Below are 12,847 nucleotides of genomic sequence, written 5' to 3' on the forward strand. Positions count from 1 at the left end.
ATTTTTTAAATATTTATAATTTTAAATGAAGTCCAACAATCGGTGGGTGCATCGTTACAGGAAGAAAGTCATAAAGTTGAAGAAGCTCTAACTTCTAACAAACAGGGGCAGACACCAAAACAGCGTTATAAAAGACAGGGCAAACCTTGCTAATCCCTGCAGTTTTAGGGAAAAGCACGTACACAGAACACGCGGGAAATATATCAAAGAAGCTACGTAGATGCGAGAAAAATAAAAATAAATCAATAATGAAAACTATGATATAACAACAACTGTGAGTAAAAATTTACGTTTAATTTCTTAGAATACAACATTAATGTACATAAAAAATCACGGCATGTAATAAAGAGTAAACAAGCATCATCTTATTTAATCAGTGCAGTGTCTGAGAATAAAATACAAGCATATGAAACACGGTAACTGGGATAAAATAAAACGAATACAATTCGACAATTAATTTCTTACAAGTAAAAGTTCGCGTCACCGGTTGCGGAACACTGTTCTAGACAATCGACTCAAAGATGGCGGTAAGGTTGTCAGGCTTACGCGCCGGCCGCGCTTTACTCCCAAGGAAAGTTATTTAATTAATTCCTGGTACTCATTTCTGTTAGAGGCTGAGTCGACCCCAGGACCATAGTGCGGCTGGAAGGATTAGATCAATTGAAAAAAATCCAATGACCTCATCGGGACTTGAACCCGCGACCTTCCGGTTTGTAGCATAGCCCCTCAACCAACTACGCTACCGCTTCGACCTTGTTGATGAAGACGCAGGACTTCTCTGAAACGTAGGCTTTTAACTCGATATTGACACAGCTGGTCGCCCATGAAAATTTTAGTACAGTTATTCGCCGTGAAAGCTGAAATCTTAAAGAAACAACTAGTATTGTATTTATAAATAAAATGAGTGTTCCTCTTGATATAATCTTCCCAAGTCGTCTGCGTCAAGTGGATAAACTTTGACCAATAGCCAGAGCGGTGTGTCTGTTGCAGTGTTCTATGTGACGAACTAGTTTTAGTCAAATTCCAGGTTCATAAAACAAATAACTTAAGGCGCTCCACGCTCAGGTATGTGGTGAAGATAGTTTTATATACTCTTGAGAAAATTCCATTCTACTCTATGCGGAAATAACATGTAAATAGCGTGGAAAAAGTGACAAGTCTTTACACATGGGTGATAATATAAAGTGGTTCATGTATGCTAGATGTGATATGACGTGGTATGCATTACAAATTATATGAATGCGGAAGCTGCCAAAGGAAAAATGTTTATTGTAACATCATATGAAATTATGCTTTTCAACAACTGAAAGTTAATGTGTATATTTAGAGCCACATTAAGACACTATGCAATGGAAATTCTTTGAATTTGCTCCAATCCATCATTTTCAGACTCTTTCGGATGTCAAAGCGATGCATTGCAACTAACACATTTTGCTTCTTGTTTCATTCATTTTTTTTTATTTAAATTGTCAACACAATAAAATGGGGCAAATTGTTATTTCGCACTGTTTGCACATAAAATGTTGTTTTGTAATTCTGAAATAAACATATGTAAGTTTTAATGCAATGTGATACTATCTTAAGGAGATTAGCATGCTGAATAGAGTTTCAACATCATGTAAATAGGAGGCTAATATAAACATGACATATTACAAGGAAAGAAACTAATGAGCCAATGTTTTTGTTTCTGTGTTGGCAGCTAACGACAGAAATAGTTGTAGAAGGAATTGCGGGCGGTATGATTTTTATTGAAGAAAGCAGTCTTCTGGGATTTGGCACCGTGTACATGTGGTGTTAACCGACGTTTCGGAGGAACGTATCGCCTCCATCTTCAGGGTAGAAGAACAAATATATAAGAAATCTGCAAGCAAAGAGACCGCGAGAGTCTGCTTTTACCGGTTCTCACGGTCTCTTTGCTTGCAGATTTCTTATATATTTGTTCTTCTACCCTGAAGATGGAGGCGATACGTTCCTCCGAAACGTCGGTTAACACCACATGCACACGGTGCCAAATCCCAGAAGACTGCTTTCTTCATAGTCACCGCCGTGAAAGCCTCAAATCTTACATGATTTTTATTACCTGAGTTCTGCGTACGAACTGCAGGAACGTTTTGTTTTGAGTGGAGGATGAACTCTGATTAACGCAACCGTAGCTTTTGCAGAAATCATCATTAATTCGCTTAATGCTGTATATTTAATTGGCAGTAATTGCGTATATACTTCCGTAATATGAAACTATCGTTATCAGAATCATCAGCTACATCATGGGTTAAACTTCGATGCCGCGCTGCATATAACAAGGAATGGAACTGTTCGCTCTGTAGTTCATCTGGCATTCCTCGCAGAGGCAATATTCGTTTAATAACATCGTTAATATTAAACAATTTAGGCTGTCGTGTCCTATTTTAACGTAGTATGTCCATGTATATTTCAGAGATGAGGTAAAATTACATTACGTCGGTCAAAATATCAGGTAGATTCTAAAGGGCTCTGACGATGGTGAATGACATACAGAATTACTGTTTTTTTGGACTCATTTCATAGTCTGGAAATCTAGGCATTAGAGGAAACGACGTTTCGGAAACTGGATGTGTTTCCGTCTTCAGGTGAGAAAGGAAGACACCTACTCAGTTGGGCCCCTTAGAAAGAACTAATCTCAATCACTGAGCAGGTGTCTTTTTTTCTTACCTGAAGACGGAAAGAACCAGTTTCCGAAATGTCGTGTCCCCTGTTAGCTAGATTTCCGGATAATGGAAGAAGTCCAAAAACCCAGTAATTGTTTTTGTCAGGTATTCCAGCCAGAATCTGCAGGAAACGTGTATAGATTTTTGCCGTGGAACCAGTCTACTCTTGCATTAAAGTATTCGAAAGCAGTAGATGGCCATCTTTCTTTAGGATTAAAATAATTTGCTGCGATGTTTATCGTCTTTTCCTGAAACGGGTGTAGCGGTTGCAGTCACAACATGCTATGTTCTCAAGGAAACTTGGAGAAGGTGAGCAAGTCCTCCAAACAGAGGCTGATACAGGCAAAACTGTAGGGGTCGCTCTGTATCTATTGACAGAAGTTCTGAGTAAGTGAAATAATTTCTGTTAATAAATTTGACTATAGTAGCAGAATCATAGAAGTAGATCACAAATTCCATTCCCCTCGATCTTCGTAATGTTATAGGAACTCGACAATTTAAAACTTCTCAGAATTCGGAAATGTCATAAGAGAATCCCACTGGATGGGTCAGGTACAATATAACAGTGATAATTAATTCAGTATCACAACATATGTTAACCGGATACTGACAATTCTGCTAGTTATTGCTTGATTCTGTCGAATAGAATAACCACCTTCCCCCCAAACATCCATCTTACCTCATTCCCAGTTGATATGTTTGTTTATAAATTTCGCACACTGTACAATACAGTTTACAGCCCTGCAACAGAAAATAGATTGTAATTAAAGAATGAAGAGCTTAAACTGAAATTCAAAATACTGTGGCGTATTGGCTTTATGCAGGAACTGTTGAGCCACGTGCCTTGGGGCACGCGCGCAACTTAAGTTGCTGATTGTATCGGCGTGTTGCTAGGCGACAACGAAAACTAAGCTATGGGATTGTGGTAATCTGTAGCAGATGTTAGGGATAAATTTGCTTTGCACTAGATTTCAAGCTTCGACCTTTGTCAAGCAGGATTTCTTCATATATTTATAGTAATTTTCAAATGAATTTATATAAACAAAATTCTGTCATTTGCTGTTATCCGTTTCGTGTTCTCTTCCGTTTCTCTGATCTGTCCGCTAGGAATTTGTAACTGGTTTTATAGTAGAAAACTGCCGTTTAGTTACGGTGCGGTTGTTTAATTCGTAAAGAAATTGTGTTCTTCGCCACTGTCGTAAATAATATAAAGTTTTTCGTCGAATGGAAGGGTCTTCATAAGAATGTACTGAAAGAAAGTAAGGCTTACTTGAGATAACATTCCAACCCCCAATCTGGAGGACCAGGTACCTGTATTTATGCCCCCCCCCCAGTGACAGGGTAACCCAGTTATATCCGCAGGCACCGGGTTCTCTTTTCGTCTATTGTTATTATTATTATTATTATTATTATCAGCTATTTGTTTGTTTACTTTTACTTTTAATTTGATTCATTATTATTTCTTCCAAGTACTTATCTGTAATTTGTATTTGACTTTTAATAAGTTTGTCTATAATGTAATTCATTCATCTGCACTGTGCTGTGTCTGTAATTGGCCTTGCGGCTGTTGACTCGGCACATTAATAATAATGAATTAAATTGAATTATTATTATTATTATTGCTGTTACTACTGTCGCTGTTATTATTAACATCACCGTCATCATCAACATCCTCCCATCCACGTCTTGTTCTTCCATGTAGTCTCTTCCCTGTAGGTTTCCAAATGAAAGTTTTTTGTCCCCCCACGCCTGTGACATGCCCAGACAATTCCTTCGACCTTAACCAGGTCATACGTCACATCCGGTGGACAGTACGAAGCCAGTATAATTGTGTTCTTACTCTTGTTGCTTCCTGCAAATATTCACTAACCCTAACTGTGATTAGATTAACCACCTACTTAGCAATGCGGCCATGTTTTGGTATAAGTTTTCAAGTTTAAATGGATGTAGGCCTATCTACTTTGGATGCCGAGCTGTTACCTTGAAAATTCCCGTGAAGTTTAGAGAGGCTAAGTGACATTACGTAACTTAACTTGAGCGATGAACGCATTAAGGAAACTGAAATTGAAGAAACATAACGGAGAAAATCGAGGAAAGGGATTTTTTTTACCTAAACGGTTTAGAAATTCTGAATAATGATTCTTCAAATGCTAGAGGAGTAAGGCTTTTTTGTCGTATCAAAACTACACAGCACAGGAGAAGAAAAGCTGATACTAAGGCTTAATGTTCGTCTTTACGGTATAATCTGGAGCTTAAGAGCCGAGCCTTAATGATACAAGTCAAGCTTGGGTCCTTCACATTGTAGGGACATATTTGGACGTATCTTTGAAGCAGGCAGCACGTGAATATAAATTCTTAGTCGTTTATTCCGAATTAGCATATTTAGTTAATGGTATAGCCATTTGTTCAGTTCTCCTCTGCGCTTGCGCTATGTCAAACTGTAATTCGTGACAGGCAAGAAAAAGCGAAAGACGACTCGTGGCATGACTGTGTTATGTAAGGACAGTCATGTTGCTGTTCGGCTACTCTGTCTGAACACTGAAATACGACAAACTAATACGAAAGCGGCCTGTCACGGTAGCCGAGCGGTCTAAGGCATGCACTGTCTTCGCTCGCTCGGAAGCCGGGATCGTGGGTTCGAATCCCACTCAGGGCATGGATGTTTGTGTGCGTTTTTCTGTGTTTGTGTACAGGTAGAGGCCTTGCGACGAGCTGATCACTCGCCCAAGGAGTCCTACCGTGTGTGTAAGATCGAGAAAAACCGAAGTGAAAGGAGTTCATGGAGGTAGGCCTAGGCCCACTGGGGCTGTAGTGCCTAGGGTAAAAATAGGAAAGCGAGTAAAAAAATAGAGGGAATTGCTGTTATAAGATATGAACAACGAATCACTCAGTTGTTATTGCATATCTTTTCTATGTAGTCGTTCTGATTTTAAATGCATTTCGTCTCAGCCGTCGACAGCCTTCCTAGGTAAGGATAAGGGTGTGCCTGTATTTAACTCATTAAGCACTACTCCGTTAAGGCTTATGGAGAGTGGATGTATAGATCCAGATTGTCTTCACCTCAGCATTAGATGGAGGTGAATAGTTAGCTTCACGCTCCGGCCGCTTTACATCCGGGAAAGATCCCCGGTGCCTATTGGATAGGAGGTTGGGTGGGCCCCAGAACCGGACTGGACTTTGTGGAAAAGAGAAAATTTGTGACCCTACCGGGACGCGAACTCCGACCTCTCGGTCCTTCAGCCCGTAGCAAATCCATATTACCTACTGCGCTATCCCGGTTCACCCCACAGGCTTCCTGATATAGTTAAAATTAAATTTAAAATTGTGCCTAAAGTTGTCACAACCGTGAATGTAAAAGGTGGTACATGGTGCAATGTAGTCCAGTGAAAGTTAATCGATGTTTAGGAGGAGCGTATCGCTTTCATCTTCAGATCTGAATGTAAGCCAGGCAGGAAACAAAGTAAGCTTTCACTGGAATCGCTAATATTGGACTTTACCGTTAACCATTACAGTCTTCATACTTTCTTAGAGTGTATCCGCAGGAACTGATTTAATCTTATATTGGAATTTATATTTAAATATTTGTCACGCTGTATCCAGAAACAAAGAGGATACTAAACGTTACATTTTTATTTTAATAGGTCATATGAAACATTAATTAATAGCCACTGAACTACGAACACAGTGTTTATCTTCAGATTGTATGTTCTCCCACGGATTGTATTATGCGAACGTCCCTAACCACTGTCTCAGTATCCTTACACTGCGCTCTACCCTAAACCGGATTATCCTCGTTTACCCCGCCATACCCTTTTCCCTCAAGACAGAATAATTTTTAATATTATCTTCCCATCTACCCGAGTTTCCCTATTGGTATTTTCTCTTCAGATATTTCGACCGAAATTGTATATATTTCTCTCATATCTCCTAGGCGTTTTACGTGTCCCTCCCATCTTATCCCCTTTAATTTGATCACTATTTTTTTATTGCTAGTTGGGTGGGACTAAGTCCCTTGTACTGCGTCCACTTCTGGCCTATTGTACCAGCCCCAGATGATAGGTGAGGGTGATTGTGGAGCAATTGGTGGAATGAAGATTGGCAGGGGAAACCGAAGTACTAGGAGAAAACCTGCCCCAGCGTCACTTTGTCCACCACAAATCCAACTTGATGAGACCCGGGATCCAGCCCGGGCCGCCTCGGTGGGAAGCCAGCGACTAACCGCTTGAGGTATGGCGCGGCCCAATTTGATCACTATACTAAATTGCAAAATTACAACTATAGCTCCTTCTGAATTATTAAGTTTGTGAAACACTTGCATTGGGGATTTATGCAGTTCTGTTCGTGAAATATCTTCTTCGCCTTCACCAGATGGATGTCAAGTGTAACTTTATTCCGAGTATTTCCCAAGTCACCATCAGTTGCATTTCGTAAAGTGTCACAGGTGTAGCTGAAATAAAATGCTCTTATTCTGAAAAGTTTGCACCCCAACGAAATTGCGAGTGTTCTAGCATTCATATCAGACTGAGGTCTGAAGCTTGATAAAATCTTCCCGGGCTATCACCCATGTCGGTTTTTAGAAATTGTCCGAGTTCCTTTCGTCAGGGTCTCATTTGATGTTGATGATAAGTAAACTAAAAAAGTAAAGCTATCCCTGTAACAGGGCGTGGAGACCCATAGGGTTGTGAGACGTTGAGGTTCCCACATTTTCTAGACACTTGGCTCATAAATGGCGGCAAGGTTGTCAGCCCTACACACCGGCCGTCCTTTACACTCAAGAGCATTCCGAGAATATTCCTGGTGCTCATTTCTGTTAGAGGCTGAGTCGACCCCAGGGCCATAGTGCGGCTAGAAGGATTAGGTCAATTGAAAAAAAATCAATGACCTCATCGGGACTTGAACCCGCGACCTTCCGACTTGTAGCATTGTGCCTCAACCAACTACGCTACCGCGTGCCCCGACGTTGATGATATCGAATTCTTATGAAGGGGATGGAGATGGTCCCTGGAACGTAGGTAATTTTTAACCAACTGACGCGGCTGATAGCGCGAAAGGATTGTATGAAACTTGGGTGCGTCATCTCTAAGTACTGACACTGTTAAGAGTAATGGAATGCCCTTTCATTGCATTCTGTACATTATGTTGCAACAGACAGAGCAGCGAAGAACGAAATCCGAGAGTCGCAGTAGATGGGCATCACATTCCTCGGATGTGGGCGTGTTAACAACTACAATAACTCACCGCATGGCGCTCGTGACGGTGTTTTTAATTAAAATCCTCGCAGCTATTTCACTCGCACACACTATTAAACTTGCAGCAGTCTTGAGAATTCTGCAGGAAACGGCCCTGAAATTCGGTTCGTACAGACGCACCAAGCACTGTGTTAGCTGAAACACTTACCTGGGTCCATACGTGTGTTCGTCAGGCACACTTTGCTATCTTCAGAGTGCATGCAATATTTGTGGTTGGAAAACCACTTACGAGGCCTGGGCGTACGTGGAAGGATAAAATTAGAACGAATCTTAGGGAAATGCGCTCGGGATTCATCTTGCCTAGGATGGGTCCAGTGGCAGTGTTTCGAAAGCACGAAAGTTAAAATTTTGTTTCATAAGAGATCGTGACTATATCGACCAACGTAGCGACTTTTTCTCGAAAAGTGCTCTGCTGCATTCAGTTAGTTATCTGCTTGTTGGTCACTTTATAATTACATTAGAAACTATCTTTTAAAAACATAGGAACTCCGGTAGTTATGGTATTCCAAGTCATTTAAGTGTTATTTATTGACTGTGTGGGTATATAAAATTCATGTATGCGTATAATGTGAATGAAATGAATATATTCACCTCTGCTTTTAATCTCTTTCCTTGTCTCCATATCTCCCCCTAATTTCACGTGTTTTTATTTCCTTCTGTTAAATCTGTAGGTTTTCGGTTTCATATTACTTTTATCATCTTACTCACTGAGTCACAGCAAGAAATAAAAAGGCAGTGAAGTTCCATTCATTCCACTACGCTAATCTTCACTTTCTAATATATGTAAGAAAGAAAGGGAAGTCAGAAAGAAATGAATTATATCCCCAATTATAGACTATTGAAACTATGATTTATATTTCCTGAATCTAGAAATGTTGTTGCACCAAATGAAACCATGATCAAAATTACTGGGTTTTTGTACTTTTTACATCGTCCAGTATTCTAAAAACCGAAAAAGAAGAAAACGCAACGTTTCGGAAACTGTATCTGTTTCCGTCCTCAGGTGAAGGCGATACACTTACTCTGTTTGGTCCCTTAGAAAGAACTAACATCAATTAGTAGACAAGTTCTGTATTTCAGCATCCTCTTGCACATCTTTAATTAAACGTCTATGTATGAAGACCGTCAACAATGCAACAATCATTAAAATATTCACAATTTAACACTAACACAACATGTTTCGGCCACAGACGGCCATCCTCAGGTGTTTCGATGCGTCTAACCTGTTACACTGTTTTAGTGCGCGCTAAAATTGCGCGTTGCAGTTAACTTAAATAAAAATCTTTCGTAAAATTCTATCCACCTCGTAAGGGGCGTTGTCCACTTGTTTAAAGCTGTGTGATGCGTGTATTCCAGACAGTCTGTTTCAGCAGCTACGTCTCTGATCTACAATATGCCCCTTGTTGTGTGTTGTTCCCTCGGACATCTTCACTATTGAAGTACAAACTGTCTGGGATACACGCATCACACAGCTTTAAATAAGTGGACGACGCCCCTTACGAGGTGGATAGAATTTCACGAAAGATTTTAATTCAAGTGAACTGCAACGCGCAATTTTAGCGCGCATCAAAACAGTGTAACAGTTTAGACGCATCGAAACACCTGAGGATGGCCGTCTGTGGCCGAAACATGTCGTGGTTGGTGTTGAATGGTGAATATTTTAATGATTGTTGCATAGACGTTTAATTACTGGACAAATTACCAGTACAGCCATAGCAGCCTCCTGGAGGAACAAGGAAGACGGTCAATTGCCGTGTATCATGTACCTGGTTACTTAGCTATGAACCGGAAGGATCTCAGTGGGTAACTAAAGCCTTATTTTGAAAAGACGAATATTTCTGCCACTCAATTTATGCGTCAGTGAGGCTCGAACACGGTTACTGTGAATTGTATACACTTTTGTTGGCAATCCTATTTGTCTAAGCCGAGAGCATTTCGTAAAGTTTTGTGCAAATTTAAAAGCTTTCTTGTAGGTTGAGACACAAGTTTATCACCTCTCCCCTACCACTCATTGTGTCATCCCTTTCTGAAAGCTCGGCACTCCTTCCAACACCTCCAGATGCCAGCACTTCAACCAGCAGTGACACCCACATGTAAACGAGTTAAGTTTCTCCTAAGACTCAGAAGAGTGCATTGAGGGCAAACATACTTTATTCTTATCGATTATTTATGCTGTTGCGGAACATTCTTATCAAGTTGTCAAGATATGCTACTATTCGTTAGGCCTGCAGCACACTGTGTGGATGGAACCGAAATCTATGTCCTGTTTAAAAATTTAGATACTTTGCTTTCAAGCGAATTAACGTAGAAACTTATGCCATTGTTCCTTTTACTTGATTTTGTCAGAAAATCTGGGACAGAAGAAGTGGAAATAAGAAACTTTCTTGAACTCTGCACGCGCACTTCAGAGACACTTTCCCTTTTATCCATTCTGAAGCGCTAGAAATATCTTTAAGTTTAGACTTCCTCTTATTCGTAGTCAAACTTATGTTATTTTCAAGACATTTACTAATGTGGATTAAAAACAGATTGCCTTTCCTTATTTCCAAATGCTTGTCCATCTTGATGTTTTAAAAATTCGTCCTAGTAATTCTGCAACAACATATATGCTTCGTATCACCGCTATAACGGAAGAGAAAGCTGTTCACTCCTGCAACTGTATCGAAAGTAGTGGACTGTTTGGGTGAGAAGGTGTTGCAGCAAATGGAGGCCCCTACCTTTGGCGAGCACAGCTGTGGCTATGAATATATCATTATATAGCCGCACTTTAAAAATGTGTCCCAAACGAGTAAACTGCAATAAATAGGCCTATTCACTGCCATTTCATATACGAAACATAACCATATAGCAGTTCATTTTAAGAAAAATGGAACTTTCGTTTCACACGAGTGACGCCATAGTAGGTAAAAGTCCATTAATCCTGAAGTCATTTTATGAAGCTAGATGGGTCACAGTGGCGTTGCGTACGGACAAAATTGAGTCCTTATGGTCCGTAAACAGCGATGCAAACACTCACTTGCAAGCTGTAGCGTTTACACACAGTTTTAAGCCCTCAACTAACAACTTCGTAACGTTGTCGTTTGTACAAAAGGTGAAGTAACGTTCAGAGTTAAATGTGGTACTCTTCTACGCTTCATTTTGTCCGCTTCTATGGTAGTTACAGAGCTCACAGTTGCCCTAAAAGCAAAATTCCGTCTATGATATATGTAAAGGTAAGGTAAAGTTGAGCCGGTCACGGTAGCCGAGCGGTCTTAGGCATGCACTGTCTTCGCTCGCTTGGAAACCGGGATCATGAGTTCGAATCCCACTCAGGGCATGGATGTTAATTTGTGTATGTCCGTTTTTCTGTGTTTGTCTACAGGTAGAGGCCTTGCGACGAGCTGATCACTCGCCCAAGGAGTCCTACCGAATGTGTAAGATCTAGAAAAACCGAAGTGAACGGAGAAGTTCATGGAGGTAGGCCTAGTCCCACTGGGGCTGTAGTGACAAGGAAAAAAAAAAGTTGTCTCGGCACTCAACTAATTAAGTATTACTCCATTAAGGCGTATGGCGGAGTGGCTCTATAGATCAACTGTTTCTTGACCTCGGCACTAGTTGTATGTGAGTGGTCAGCTTCACGCCCTGACCGCTTAACCCATGATGAAAGAACCCACGGTATCCATTGGATAAGAAGCTGAGCGGGTCCCAGAACCGATCTGGACGCTGTTGAGAAGATAAAATTCATGACCCTACCGGGACTCGAACTCCTACCCGCGGAAGTTTAAATTGGCGTCCGTAAATTCTAAATGCTTAAATTAAATTAAATTAAATTATAGTATCACTTTTATAAATTGTAGAGGATATCGTTCCTGATAACATTCTGCATATGGCTTCAATATTATTGTTAGACACTGTTGATGCGATGATAGACTAGCAGTCTCGTGGAATAAATTAAACTAGAATTTTATTGAATGTTCTTGTGTCTTTATAAAACATGAATTGTTTCGAATGTGTGTGTATGTGTCAATTTACATGGTTTTTCTTTTCCTGTTTGATTGTGTTTTGATATAAATTTTGATATAATTTATTACTGTATTATGATTCTGGATAATTTCCAGTAAAGTCACTGGCTACAGTCTGAAGTGTCCTGGTTCAGTTCCACTCTGTCTCCTGTCTAGTGCATACAGACATAAGTGTGAATCTGATAACTAGCGTCCACCTACTACGGAAATATTTCACGCCCGGACGTTTATTTCCATGATCCCAAAACTTGTTAACTTTCTATGATCTCATAGCGTGGAAACAGTCTGAACAAAGTTTTAATTAAAATTGTCCTGAAAGTAGGTTCGTGGAGCCTGAATACATAGTTTAGACTACGGTAACGATCACAGATAATGTAAAATATGGAAGGTACTACTGGAAGCACATTCATTCGTTCAAATTTCGTGTAAAATGAGGTATGAAAGCCCCGTGTTTCTCTTCATCTTGCCGTTACGACATTAATGCATTCTGCCTGCGTCTTTGGATTCGTTTTACTATGGGTCTGCTTGTAACGGGTACGTATTTCTGTTGTAAGTAAGACACACACGCACAGATCCAGCAGTACAACGCATGCAGTAACAGGAGCAAAACACAACACAGAACACGATACACAAATATACGTAGGAAGAATGCTCACATAAAAGAGGATTGGCGTAATTCGCGCGTTTGAGTGCGACGTAGGAAGAATCCTGAGAAGTTTTATTATTTAGAATTCATCGTCCTATATGACGAACACAGATGTTAGTCATTTTAGAATGAAGACATCATGGCATGCAGTACAAGAGCTTAACGTGCATAAAGACACCTGAAGATGGCACATTAGTGCCGAAACATGTAGTGTGGAAGTGAAGAATCAGGTGAAAAGGTGTATACACTGTAAGACGGTCAGCATAA

Source organism: Cryptotermes secundus, unplaced genomic scaffold (genome assembly GCF_002891405.2).
Source record: "Cryptotermes secundus unplaced genomic scaffold, Csec_1.0 scaffold408, whole genome shotgun sequence".
In the NCBI taxonomy this organism is placed as follows: Eukaryota; Metazoa; Arthropoda; class Insecta; order Blattodea; family Kalotermitidae; genus Cryptotermes; species Cryptotermes secundus.